This window comes from Heterocephalus glaber, unplaced genomic scaffold, assembly GCF_053883595.1.
Source record: "Heterocephalus glaber isolate CG9 unplaced genomic scaffold, H.glaber_assembly_v1.0 deba00001472, whole genome shotgun sequence".
Classification (NCBI taxonomy): domain Eukaryota; kingdom Metazoa; phylum Chordata; class Mammalia; order Rodentia; family Bathyergidae; genus Heterocephalus; species Heterocephalus glaber.
The window spans coordinates 28,235,876-28,249,345 of NW_028258315.1; the positions used below are offsets into that span (position 1 = coordinate 28,235,876).

At 42.3% G+C, this 13,470-nt stretch overlaps 1 pseudogene; it reads left to right on the forward strand.

Annotated features, from left to right (window-relative positions):
• Window positions 1-1,627: 1,627 nt before the first annotated feature.
• Window positions 1,628-2,242, forward strand: LOC101708572 (malignant T-cell-amplified sequence 1-like; annotated as a pseudogene).
• Window positions 2,243-13,470: the final 11,228 nt, after the last annotated feature.

The window sequence follows — 13,470 nt, forward strand, 5'->3', positions numbered from 1 at the left end:
GCCTTCTGCTGTGAGCCTTCTGTATATTCTCTAGAGAGGAGATACCAGCTTATCTCATCAGTCAGAGTCTGTCATGTGGTTACCCTCAGATGCAAGAGAGGATGGAAAGGCTACTCCTACCTTAATGGTGGAGGGAGGGAAGGACCATGGCATGCACCTAGTAGTAACTTCACTTTGCTCTTCCAAACCAAGGCCAGCATTTCTGCCAAATTGCTTTTGAGAGGATCAAGTTCCTTTAACTCACTTAGCCCAGGATCTGGAACATAGAAAGTATACAAATGTTAGTGCTATTTTAGGGGAAAGCACCTCAAAGCAAGACCTTGGCTATCTGGACCCAAGGAATTTGTTAACCACATGTCCCAGATTTTCCAGATCAGTCACAATTCTTTGTTTGAGCACGTACTAAATAATGAAAATGATTTGGGGCTCAAAAAATATGAACCTTAATGAGACATGATTCTAGAGGCAGGGACTGAAATAAAAGTTAATGGATACAGTTTTCAGGAACTCAGCATAGAGGCCTGGGAAATGAAGGAAATGGAGTCATGTCCATTGTAAGCATGTCATGCGTAGGCATGTAGCAACATAACAAGTGTGCCCTCGAAGACAGAGAGTTTACATCTCTGAAGAAATGTAGGCTTCAAGGAATAAATAGGGTATTTCTTCTTTCCTGGTAAAAATTACAGAGAAGAAAAAGGATCTCTAGATGAAAATTAATGCAGTTAGTTCCCTGTATCATTGTGTTTATATCTGTGGAATCAACAAACAGAAGATCAAAAATATTCAGAGAAAAAATTGCAATGATACTGAATGGGAGCAAACTTTTATTCTTGTGGTCATTTCCCAAATCAGTGATGGCAAACCTTTTACAGTTTTCAGTAACAAATAGCCTGCTGCAGCATATGTGCCTTAGGTTCATCACCACTGTCTTAAATAATACAACAAATATTTATATAGCATTTCCATTGTATTAGGCACTACAAGTAATCTAGAGATGTCTTAAAGTATGTGAGAAGATGTGCTTAGGCCACGTGCAAATACTACACCATTTTATATAAGGGTTTTGAGCATCCGTAGATTTTGGCATCTAAGGGTGTCCAGGAACCAACAGCCCGTGGATGTTGAGCTCTGGACTCCTATTTCCTCTGGTCCCCTATTTTCTTACTGTCCAAGGAGACTGAATAGGTGCACCCAGGAAACATCTAGAACACCCTGCCACCAGGGATGGATATGACCACCATGGTTTTGGGGCCGCCACCTTACAAGATCCTCCCACAATCCCCGCCCCCATAAGGTCTAGTCCACACTTTTAGTGATCAGGCAGTGAGAAGGAAGCAGCAAGAGATAAAGTTCCTCTTACCTACCTACAAACTGTGAGCTGGGAGCCTGCTGTGGCTCCCCATGGGAACTAAGTACAAATAAAAGGGTTCAGCCACAGAGTGTGGCTTGGAGACTCTGTGCTCTGGAATCTCTGTGTGAAGATAAAGTCCTACCTTCCAGATAATGACCACAGCTCTGACTGTCAGTGCTGCTCTTTCTTGTGTAAGGGGATCTGCTGGAAGTTTGCTAATTCAATTTGTTTCCCATTCTGGGCCCTTCCCTATTGTCGCCCCCTTGACCTTTGATCATGTTCAAGAAATTTGATGAAAAAGAAAATGTGTCCAACTGCATCTAGTTGAAAACCTCAGTTGTTAAAGGTATTAAGAATCAATTGATAGAGCAATTTCCAGGTACTGAACCATGACTTAATCAAATAATGCCTAAGAAAGATACTGTCAAAAAGTCCGATGTCATAGAAATCCTTACAGTAAATGAAGAATTACTATTTTTTAGACAAAGAGAAGAACCTTTTTATCCAACTCTAAGATTACTTCACCAAATATCCTTTTATCCTGCAACACCAGCAGGTTGATAAAGGAGCCATCAAATTTATACTCAGTGGAGCAAATATTATGTGTCCAGCTTAACTTCTCCAGGAGCTAAGCTTTATCCCACTATAGTAGATACAATTGTTGTGATCATGGAAGAAGGAAAACAGCATGCTCTTCGTGTTGGAGTCAGGAAGATGTTTTCAGAAGACATTGAGAAAATCAACAAAGTAATTGGCATTGAAAATATCCATTATTTAAATAATGAGCAGTGGCATATGAAGGGATATATAATGAGCCTCAGAAGGAATGCACTTGGGCTAAATATGGATATTGTGCTATATCTGTGTTTGTGTCTGTGTTTGACATCATGAAGACGATGCCTTTGTAGTTATGCTGAATAAATTCTACAGATGCTAAAAATTTTTTTTAAAAAGATAAAGTCCTGCACACTCAGAAGTTTGATCTATTTCTTCATTTATGCAATGGTGTCCTTTTCAGTCCCCTGTGCAATTCCAGGTCTTCCCTGTTAATTCTAGAAAGATGAGTCCCACCCATACGTAACATGCACGTCCTGATCGAAGACCAGAGTCATGGGAAGTTGGGAATTGTTGTATTGTTGGCCAGCCCAGGGTCATGGCCCATGGCTTCACCAAATGAGAAAGTCCTTTACAAGTGCTTGGGAGTGAGGACATGCCATTGTCCCATCTGTTCAATCCGTGTAGATAGAAGGAAACCAGGTCTTCACAGTAAGCACCTGCAGTCGTGTTAGGGAAAGTAAACCGGAGAAAAGCAAATCTTCCAAAACATCAAGATTGCTGTGATGCCACTGCTCAGAATAGGGACCACCAACTCCTGCCCTTTCTGCTCCTTTACTCAGCCCAGTGGGCCTCAGGCCACCAGTGTGCCTCTAACAGTGAGGCGGGGCTGTGAGAGGTCAGTGTGCACCACCACAGTGCCACTCCCCACTCTCCTGGAAATGCACAGCCATGCCATTTCAGTGACTGCCTGTGTGGGCAGGTGGCCCCAGAGGATGCAGAGGGACTCTTGGAGACACAGTTCAAACCTTACTAGAGTTTGTAAAGGCTGGACTGGGCTTCCCCACACCTCTTGAGAGGCTCAGTAATTCCAAAATAGGTCAGGGAGGCTGAGCCTGCTAGCTGTCCCCTTCTGTTTTCCTTCAGTAACAGAACTGCCTCCTTTTAGCCTGGCCTGTATGGCCATGCAGAGTAAAGACTCCAGTGTCCCTTGCAGCTCTGTGAGACTATATTATTGAATTCTGACTCATGGGAGTAAATAAGAATAGCGTGCAACTTCTATGTAAAATGCCAGGGCATGTCCTTATTCTTCTGTTTCTTATTCCTGCTGTCTGGAATGAGCTCATGATGCAATGACTGGACCTGGAACAGCTACAATGGACCATGTAGTAGCTTTGGGATTAAGGGCCATAGTTGATAAAGTGGCAAAATAGGAGGAGTCTGGGTCCCTGGGTATTTTAGGAAGTAGAGGAAATATCTCAGATTTGGATTTCATACTTCCAGGATAAATGGGAGAAAAATCTTGTCTTTTTTTTTTTTTTTTGGTACCAGGGATAGAACTCGGGATCTTGCGCTTTCAAGGCAGGCAGCAGAACAACTGAGCTAAATCCCCAGCCCAAAATCCTGTCTTTTTAAAGTAATTCTTACTTGGAGTTTTGCAGTGGTTACAGATGAATCTTTTCCTGAATAGTATGGGACACAGCAGGCTTTATGCTAAAGTCCATCATCGTATGGTATACTGCTAAGTATATGTATCTAGACACTTATAGTTATATATTGCTAGATTAAGTTTCTTCAGCCTAAAGCTATATAAACACAGGAAAATGAACATGAATGACTGAACTTCCCTAATCTCAAACAACCCTGTGTATAGGCTGGCATTAGCACTACACTGAACCACACAGGTTTCATTCCCTGCTGAGGTCTCCTGCATTCCTGGTCATTTCCTCTGTGTGCAGAAGGTGGCAGCTTCAAGCTTGCTGGGGAGTTTGCATGCAGTGGTTTCCACCTGTCGCACACTGTGGAAATACCCCCCATTCAAACCTGGGGGCAGTGCAGATCTGGGGATGATGACAGCAAGGTCTGTAATACCCCGCTGCAGGGAAACTGTGCTCCCTGGGCTCCGTGGGCATCAACATGCCTGGCAAGATGACGGTGATGAGCAGGGAGATGAGAAGGTCCCCCGTGCTGATGGATGCCACGGACAGCTGCCCTGGCTTTGGGTGCTCTTCCTTCGAGCTTCATATATGTAGGGAAACAAACCATCTTCTGTGCCTGGCACAGCTATCAGGCTTCTGCTGCTTGTTCTCAAGCACATTCCTGAACACTAAGTCTCTCCCAGCAGAATTCCCTTCCCTGAGTCTTCTCCTGGGAGGCCCATGTCTGTCTGTGCCGGTTTGCCCATGGCCCATGTGGCACCTCACAGGTGGACTTTGGTGAGCTGCATGCCTGGTTCACACTCACACAGGTTGGGGGTGGCAGTGAGAAGCTACTTCATTTTAGTGCCTCATTTCATCAGCATATGTGGTCCTGGAATGTAGTCCAAGGGAGCAGCCACTCAAGCCCCCTCGGGCCTGTGGCACCAGCACCCTTGCTCCACGTCCAAGGTTGAGGACAATCTGATGGAGAATAGATCTTTCTAATTCCAGGTCCAGCTGCCGTGACTCCTTCATTAGTGGACTCTATTGACTGCAAACATAGCACTGATTTTTGCTTTCCTCCTTCTGTGACAGGATTGGCTTTGCTCAGCAATCTGTCCCTTGCCGAGTAACCTCCTGCCCCCAGACAGGCAGCCCCCTGAGGTGGGTGTGGGCACCTTGAGTGCCATTTCCTGAGACAGGGGTTGATTCAGGAGTAGTGTGTGACCTGTGCCTCACCAGTGAAGTATCCTCAGTAGCTTCACTGTCCTGAGAAACAATGAGAGGTTGGGTCTGGATGCGGTATCTGGGGCAGCCGAGCCTGTACAGCCTATGGACCACAGATAGGAGCAGAGGAGATAATTCTGGGAAAACTGCACCTTGAAATCAAATGATCTTCAGATACCCTTCCCACCTTCTCCGTGTACACACCCCCTGGACTAGAAAACATGCTCATTATTGGGACAAAAACTCAACCTGAGCACTTGTCTTTGGCAAGGTGTCTTTGACACCTCTGGACCCTCTCCCGCCCCTCTCCTGAGCCCCTCACAGTCTCTCCCCAGTGCCCTTTGATTCCTTGACAGTCTCCATCACTTCCATCACTGCCGGTTGGGGGTCACACATCAGTTCATGTCCATCCACACTGTGGGACTCTGGGAAGTGAACCAGTCAATTGCCTGCAATCCTGCCCAGCACCAGCCTGGCAGGAGCCTGGGTCAGACTCAGTGAGAACCCAGATCCTGCCTGTTGCTGCACTGGTGCTGGTGATTCCCAAGTCACACTCAGAGGCTGCTCTGTCAGTACACTGTGCCTAAATGACCTGCACTTGGGGCAAGAGCAATTTTCCCAGGAAATCAAGACCAGGATGTCTGCTTCTTTGTTGCAGTCAGGAATTTATTTAATGGAAGAAAGCTACAAATTACTTTAGGACAAATTTGAGTAGAAAGACCACAGTCTTAAAGGGGGGTAGGGGTTTTCTCATTCTGTAGAAAATTTAGTCACAAATTAGATTTGTTTTTCTCTGGTATTTAATTTGCCCCTTCCATGCTTTTGCTATTTGACTTGAAAAGCAACTTGAAATGGTACAAGTTAAATATTTCCTTCCTTGCGACAGCATCAATCAGGACAGCAGTCACAGTGCTGCTATTTCATTAGCAAATTAAATGATTTAATAAATCAAAATGAGCTCTCTTGCCAGCAGCTATTTTATTATCTCCATATTTTTTCTTTGCAGTACTTCTATAAAATTTTTGCCTCCAATGGAATAGATTAACTGATATTTTCTTCCCCACCCCAGGTAACTGAAATTTTAAAGCTACTTTATGTTTTCTACAGTAGTATGTAGATGTACAAAGACATAGATTGCTTTTCTATAGTCTATTATTTTTATTATTTAAAATCTTTTTTTTTTTCAGTACTGGTAATTGAACCCGAGGCCTTTGCACTAAGCTACATCTCTAATCCTTTTTTATTTTTTATGGTAAGACAGGATCTCCCTAAGTTGCTAAGTTGCCTAGGCTGTGCTTAAATTTGAAATCCTCCTGCCTCAGCCTCCCAGAATGCTGAGAGTACGAGCATGTGCCACCACACCTGGCTCTGTTATTTTTATTTGTGCTTTTCATGTCTTTGACTAAACTTATCATTGAGATTTGAATATAGAAGCAGCTGAGACTTTGTTCCTTCTTAAGTTATAAAGAAAAACCTTCCACTCTACAAGATGCCCAGCCAGAAGCCAAAGGAGGGATGTCACTCAAGCTCTCTTTCTCTCTCCATTGTTCCCTCCTAAAATTATGGCCCTCCCAGCAGAATGGGGCTGCTGTAGCAGCCCCTGTGACTTCAGAGGACCGGCCTTGTATTGATTAATAAAGGAATGCACAGAAGAGAGCAGTGATGGTAACTGCTACCGGGGGAAATTTCGCTGTTTCATAAAGACCAAACCATGACACCGTGTTTGGGACCTGCTGGTACCTTGGACCCTGGGCTACAAGTGTGGGGAAACAGCACTCAGAGATATGGGCTGTATTGAGTAATGAATTGAACTGGTTCTTCCTCTACAGACAGCACAGCAGCACAAGGCAGAAAGAGGCAGGATTTGTCATGTCATAGAAAAGCCCATGAACTCATACAGCAGAAGGCAGCATCATACAGAGAGTATCCAGGACAGGGGATGGTCCTCATCTGTTTTGTGTTGCTGCTACAAAGCTCCAGAGGCTGGGTACTGTAGACAGAGACTTTTCTGGCTCATGATTCTGGTACAGGTCCAGAACCCCGGCTGCCTCACAACAGGTGGAGAAACAGAAAGGGAACCAGTTGCATTCAGAAGGGCCAAGCATATAGGGTGGCCTAGTTTCATCATGTTACTAAACCCTTATCTGTGGCTCATACAGGGGGCCAATGAGTTGGAGTGAGAAAAAGAGATTTATTCAGGTGGCAACAAACCCAGAAAATGGTGGACTGATGTCCCCAAAAGATATCTTCACTCATCCTGTTTCAAGCTCCCTTTATCCTTATGTAGGAGGGAAAGATGAGGGATTGGATTAGGAAAGGGTGGACAACCAGACACCTCCAGGTGCTGCTCCAGTGGTTTGAATGAGACATGGTGAAACTTGGTGGTTGGTACGCACAGGATCCCAAGGTCGTGATGCCCCATGATGGTAAAACTGTCTTGGTTCTTCTCGTCTTAGCCCCACAACTCTGTTCCAGACACCCACTGAATACCTCTACAGGGCCAAGTTAAGCATCAGAGGTTTCAACTAAAGTGGTTGGCAAGTCCCTGAAACATATCCTAGACAATCATCATCATCTCAGCCCACATGTCACTGGTGTCATCTACAGGAAAGCGAGTGGGAGAATAATACTATGTGCAACCTCCAAAATTAGTGATTTTTAAAGTGAACTAAAAAGCAAGTGAAGCCAGAGGGTTCATTTTGGTTACACCTCTTGTCTTTTTTTTTTTTTTCACTTCTTTCATTGGTACATTTTAGGTATACAATTCATTTACATTTATCATTGGGTGTTTGTACCTGTACATGATGTATCTTGGTTCTTATTTTTTCCCCATTATCTGTGTGCGCTTCACTCCCTCCACCCTTCCCTATTTACATAGATTTCATTTCCATTTTTTCTTTCTTTTCTCATACTTTTTCCTTTCTCTCTTTTCCTTTCCCCTTCCCCTCCCTTCACTCCTTCGTCTTTGGACTTTTTTCCCTATTTCAAGTTATCAATTATTCATTTTAATCATTTGAACCCTTGTTTACACTATCAGTTTCTTACACTAGAGAAACTATTCAGTATTTACACACGTGTGTCCTATTTATTTCACTTAAGAGTATGGCCTCGATATGCATCCATTTAGCTATAAATGACTCTAGTTTTTCATTCTTTAAGGCTGAGTAGTACTCCATTTTGTTAAAAAAAAACCCCACATTTTCTTTATCCAGTTTCCAGTTGGTGGGCACTTGGGCTGCTTCCAAGCTTTAGCTATTACAAACTGTGCCACTACGAACATGAGTGCACATATATCACTGTGGTATGATTCTTTTAATTCTTTTGGGAAGATACCCAGCAGGGGAATAGCTGGGTCAAATGGGACCTCCAGTCCTAGTTCTTTGAGGTATCTCCATACTGACTTCCACAGTGGTTGCACCAGTCTGCATTCCCACCAACAATGGAGAAGGGTTCCTTTCTCCCTACAACCCCGCCAGTATTTGTTATTTGTTGATTTCTTGATAGCAGCCATTCTTTCTGGGGTGAGGTGGATTCTCAGTGTTGTTTTCTTCTACATCTCTTGAATGATGAGTGGTGTTGAACATTTTTTCATATATTTGTTTGCTGCTTTTACTTCTTTGTCTGAGAAATGTCTGTTCATTTCAGATGCCCATTTTTGAATTGGGTCTTTGAATTTAGGGGGGTCTGATTTTTTTGAGTTCTTTATATATTCTAGATAGTAGTCCTTTGTCTGAGGAACAGCTGCTAAAATTTTTTTCCCACATTGTAGGTTGTCTGTTAGCTCTGTTGGTGGTTTCTTTTGCAGTGCAGAAGCTTTTTAATAAGATGAGATCCTACTTGTTGATTCTTTCTGCTAGTTCCCATGCTGCTGAGGTTTTGTTCATAAAGTCTTTTCCTATGCCAATGTCTTCAAGAGTTCTACCTAACTTATCTTCCAGCAAGTTTAGTGTTTCTGTCTTAATATTTAGATCTTTAATCCACTTAAACCTTAGTTTACTGCATGGTGATAGGTATGGGTCTAGTTTTAATCTTTGGCAGGTTGAAATCCAGTTTTTCCAACACCATTTATTAAATAGGCTATCTTTCCTCCAATGATGGTGGTTGGCTCCTTTGACAAAGATGAGAAGGCTGAGTGTGTCTGGAGTTGTTTCTGCATCTCCTAATCTATTCCACTGATCCTCAAGTCTGTTCCTTTGCCAGTACCATGCTGATTTTATCACAGTAGCTTTGTAGTATAGTTTCAAGTTGGGGATTGTGATACCCCAGTCTTTTCTCTGTTGCTTAGAATTGCTTTATCTATTCTAGGTCTCTTCTGGTTCCAAATGAATTTTTGGATTGTTTTCTCTAGTTCTGTGAAATATATTGTTGGAATTTCAATTGGCATTGCATTGAATCTATATAGTAGTTTTGGAAGTATGGCCATTTTCACTATATTGGTTCTTCCTCCCCAGGAGCTAGGGACGTCTTTCCATTTTCTTGTATCTTCTTTGATCTCTTTTTTCAGAGTGCTGTAGTTTTCAGTGTAGAGGTCTTTTGCTTCCTTTGTTAGATTGCTTCCTACAGATTTAATGTTTTTTGGATGCTATTGTAAAAGGAATTGTTTCCCTAATTTCTCTCTCAGTGAGTCTGTTATTTGTGTACAAGAAGGCTATTGTTTTTTGAGGGTTGACCTTGTATCCAGCTACTCTACTGAATCTGTCAATTAAGTCTAGAAATCTTCTGGTGGAGTTTTTTGGGTCTTCTATGTAGAGTATCATATCATCACCAAATAATGACAGTTTAACTTCTTCTTTTCCTATCTTTATTCCATTTATTTCTTTCTCTTTTCTAATTGCTGTGGCTAATGTTTCCAGAACTATATTGAACAGAAGTGGGGATAGTGGACATCCTTGTCTTGTTCCTGATTTTAGCGTGAAAGTTTTCAGTTTTTGACCATTTAGTATGATGTTGGCTGTTGGTTTTTCATGGATAGCCTTAATCAGATTAAGATAAAGACCTTCTATTCCAATTTTCTGCAGGGTTTTTATCATGAATGGGTGCTGGATTTTGTTGAATGCTTTTTCTGCATCTATTTAGATGATGATATGGTTTTTGTCCTTGACTCTGTTAATATGGTGTGTTACATTTATTGATTTATGAATGTTGAACCATCCTTGCATCCCTGGGATAAATCCGACTTGGTCAGGGTGTATGGTCTTCTTGATGACCCTCTGTATTCTGTTTGCCAGTATCTTGTTGAGGATTTTTGCATCTATGTTCATTAGGGAGATTGGCCCATAGTTCTCTTTTTAGGTTGGGTCTTTCCCTGGTTTTGGAATCAAAGTCACACTTGCTTCCAGGAATGAATTTGGAAGCCTTGCTTCCCTTTCAATTTCCTTGATGAGTTTAAAGAGTAATGGTTTTAGTTCTTCTTTAAATGTCTTGTAAAATTCAGCAGTGAAGCCATCCAGACCTGGGCTTTTCTTTGTTGGTAAATATTTTATTACATTTTCAATTTCACTCATTTTAATTGGGGTGTTTAGAATTTCTATATCTTCTTCATTTAACTTTGGCAATTCATATGTATCTAGGAATCTGCCCATTTCTTCTGTGTTTTCCATTTTATTGGAGTAGAGGTTCTCGAAGTAGGTATTGATGATCCTCTGGATTTCTGTTGGATCTGTTGTAACTTCACCTTTTTCCTTCTTAATTGCATGTATTTGTGCCTTTTCTTTCCTTTTTTTGATAAGGTTGGTTAAAGGTTTATCAATTTTATTTATTCTTTAAAAAAACCAACCTTTGATTCATTGATTTTTTGGTATTGTTCTCTTAGTTTCCATTGCATTGATTTCTCCCCTGATCTTTAGAATTTCCTCTCTTGTACGAGTTTTGGATTCATTATGCTCTTCTTTTTCTAGGAGCCTGAGGTTAGGGTTAGGGTTAGGGTTAGGTTATTTATCTGAGTTTTCTCTGTTTTCCTAGTATGGCCATTCACTGCTATGAATTTCCCACATAGAACTGCTTTCATTGTGTCCCATAGATTCCTGTATGTTGTACTGGCATTTTCATTTACTTATAGAAACTATTTAATTTCTTCTTTAATTACTTCTGTGACCCATTGGTTGTTCAAGAGGGTGTTATTCAGTTTCCATGTGTTTGTTGGGGTTTTGTGGTTTCTTATGTTATTGAACTCCAATTTTATTGCACTGTGGTCTGATAATATACAGGGGGTAACTTCAGTTCTTTTACATTTACTTTGACAGTCCTATGAGCTAGCATGTGGTCTATTCTGGAGAATGACTCATATGCAGCCAAAAAGAATGTGTATTCTGATTTTGTGGGGTGGAACACTCTGTAAACATCTATTAAGTCCATTTGTTCAATAGCTTGGTTCAGTTCTAGAATTTCCTTGGTAACTTTTTGTCTAGATGATCTGTCTATTTGTGATAGTGGGGTATTGAGGTCCCCCACTACAATTGAGTTAGTGTTTATTTTGTTTTTCATGTCTATTAATATTTGTTTTGTATAGTTGGGGGCATTTGTATTTGGTGCATATATATTTAGGACTGTCATCTCTTCCTCTTGGATTGTTCCCTTCACAAGGATGTAGTGACCATCTTTGCCTCTCTTAATTAGTTTTGGTTTGAAATCTACTTTGTCTGCAAATAAGATTGCTACCTCTGCTTTCTTCTGGCTTCCTGTGGCGTGGAGAACTGTTTTCTATCCTTTTACTTTTAGTCTGAGTTTCTTTTTGAGTTAGGTGTGTTTCTTGTATACAGCATATTATTGCATTTTCCTTTTTAATCCATTCTGCCAGTCTATTTCTTTTGATTGGTGAATTGAGGCCATTAACATTGAGGGTTATAATTGATAAATATTGATTTATCCTTGTCATGATGTTTTACTTTTGTTGGCTCTTTTATTTCTTATTTTTCCCCCTTTCCCTTTAGTGTCTTACCTTGCCTGGTGGCTTCCCTCTGTTGGGCCTCATGGAATTGTGACCTTCATTGCTTTTTTCTAGGATATTGTTTAGAATTCTTTGGAGTGCTGGTTTGGTGTTCATGAAATTTCTCAGGTGTTCTTTGTCATGGAAGTATCTAATTTCCCCTTTGATTTTGAAAGATAATTTTGCTGGATACTACAGTCTAGGTTGGAAGTTATTTTCTTTTAGGGCTTGAAATACTTCACTCCAGGCTCTCCTTGATTTGAGAGATTGTGTTGAGAAGTCTGTCATGATTCTGATGGGCTTTCCTTTGTAGGTGATTTGTTTCTTTTCTCTAAAAGGATTTTGTTTTTCTGTTGGGTTTCTGGGGTCTTGACTATTATATGTCTAGATGTAGATTTTTTTTGATCATGGCTAGTTGGAGTTCCTTATGCCTCACTTATCTGTATGTCCAATTCTCTACCTCTGTCTGGGAAGTTTTCCAATATTACTTCTGTGAACAGTTTTTTTATTTCAATTGTGCTTTCTTCTGTTTCTTCATGGACTTCTGTCCCAGCCCGTGGGTAAGTCAACGGAGACCCTAGAGGGGGAGCGAGAATGACAAAGGACAGGGGACACGAGAGATGGAGACAAGACAGGTTTCTGATCAAGTCTCGTTTATTGCGGAAGCTGCTACAGCATATATACCGTAGGGCTAGAGGGAGGGAGCAAGGGGAGGGTACTGGGGCTACTTCCTTGTTGCCGGGTAGACTTGCAGCAGGCTTAGACATGCCCGTAAAAGGCACTCAAGAGTTCTAGCGGGGGGGGGCAAGGCCCCCCACAGGTCCTCCCTTTAAAATTATAATTTTAGAAAGGCGTCAGGAGAGCCAAGCCTGCGGGGGCTGAGCCTGTCTTGGGTCAGAGCGATATACATGTCTGCACCGTGCACCTTACCCGTCATCGGTTAACCAGAGAATCAAGGCTCTGGCACCTGTCTTAGGCGGCGCACGAGGGCTTTCTCATTGCATGGCACACATGCTCAGTTGCCTGTCATTGGCTTGCCAGCCCACTCACCAGGCGGGGCGAGAACACTTCGCCATGGCAAGGACCTAATCGACGGTCCGACATTCATCCTGGTCAGCCATTGCCAATCTATTATAGTAGACCTGTATGGGTGCTGTTTTTATTGCCTCTATCCGGGCTCTAAGGAAGGCCATGATTTTGTTGTATATTATGGGCCCCAAAGAAATGAGCAGAAGTAGGCCCAATAAGGGTCCCAGCAAAGGGAGAAGGTAAGGGAGGAAACCATTGAGGCCAGTCCAGAGGGGATTTTGAGCGAATTCTTGTCGTTGTCTGTTTAGATCTTCTTGAAGTTTGCGAATTTTTCCCCTGACGATCCCAGATTTATTGGCATAGAAACAACAATGTTCATTTAGGGCTATGTAAATCCCTCCTTGTTTTGCCGTGAGGAGGTCCAGGCCCCTTCTATTTTGAAGGACCACCTCAGCCAAAGAATCAATCTGATCTTGTACATCTGTAAGAGTGTTGGAGAGAGCTTGAACATCATTAATCAACTGGTTGGATAATTTGGCATAGGAGTGTACCGCCACTCAGATGTCAGCAGAGCCAGTGGCAAGGGCACCGGACACCCCCAGCCCCACGAGCAGGGGGACCAGTGAAACGGTCCTGTTATGTCGCCCAGCGATATAGTCAAAGCTGGGCAAGGGCACCGGCTCATCTCCAGGAATGAGGGCGATGTCCAGGAGGACAGTCGCCACCACGCACAGCCCAGTCCAATT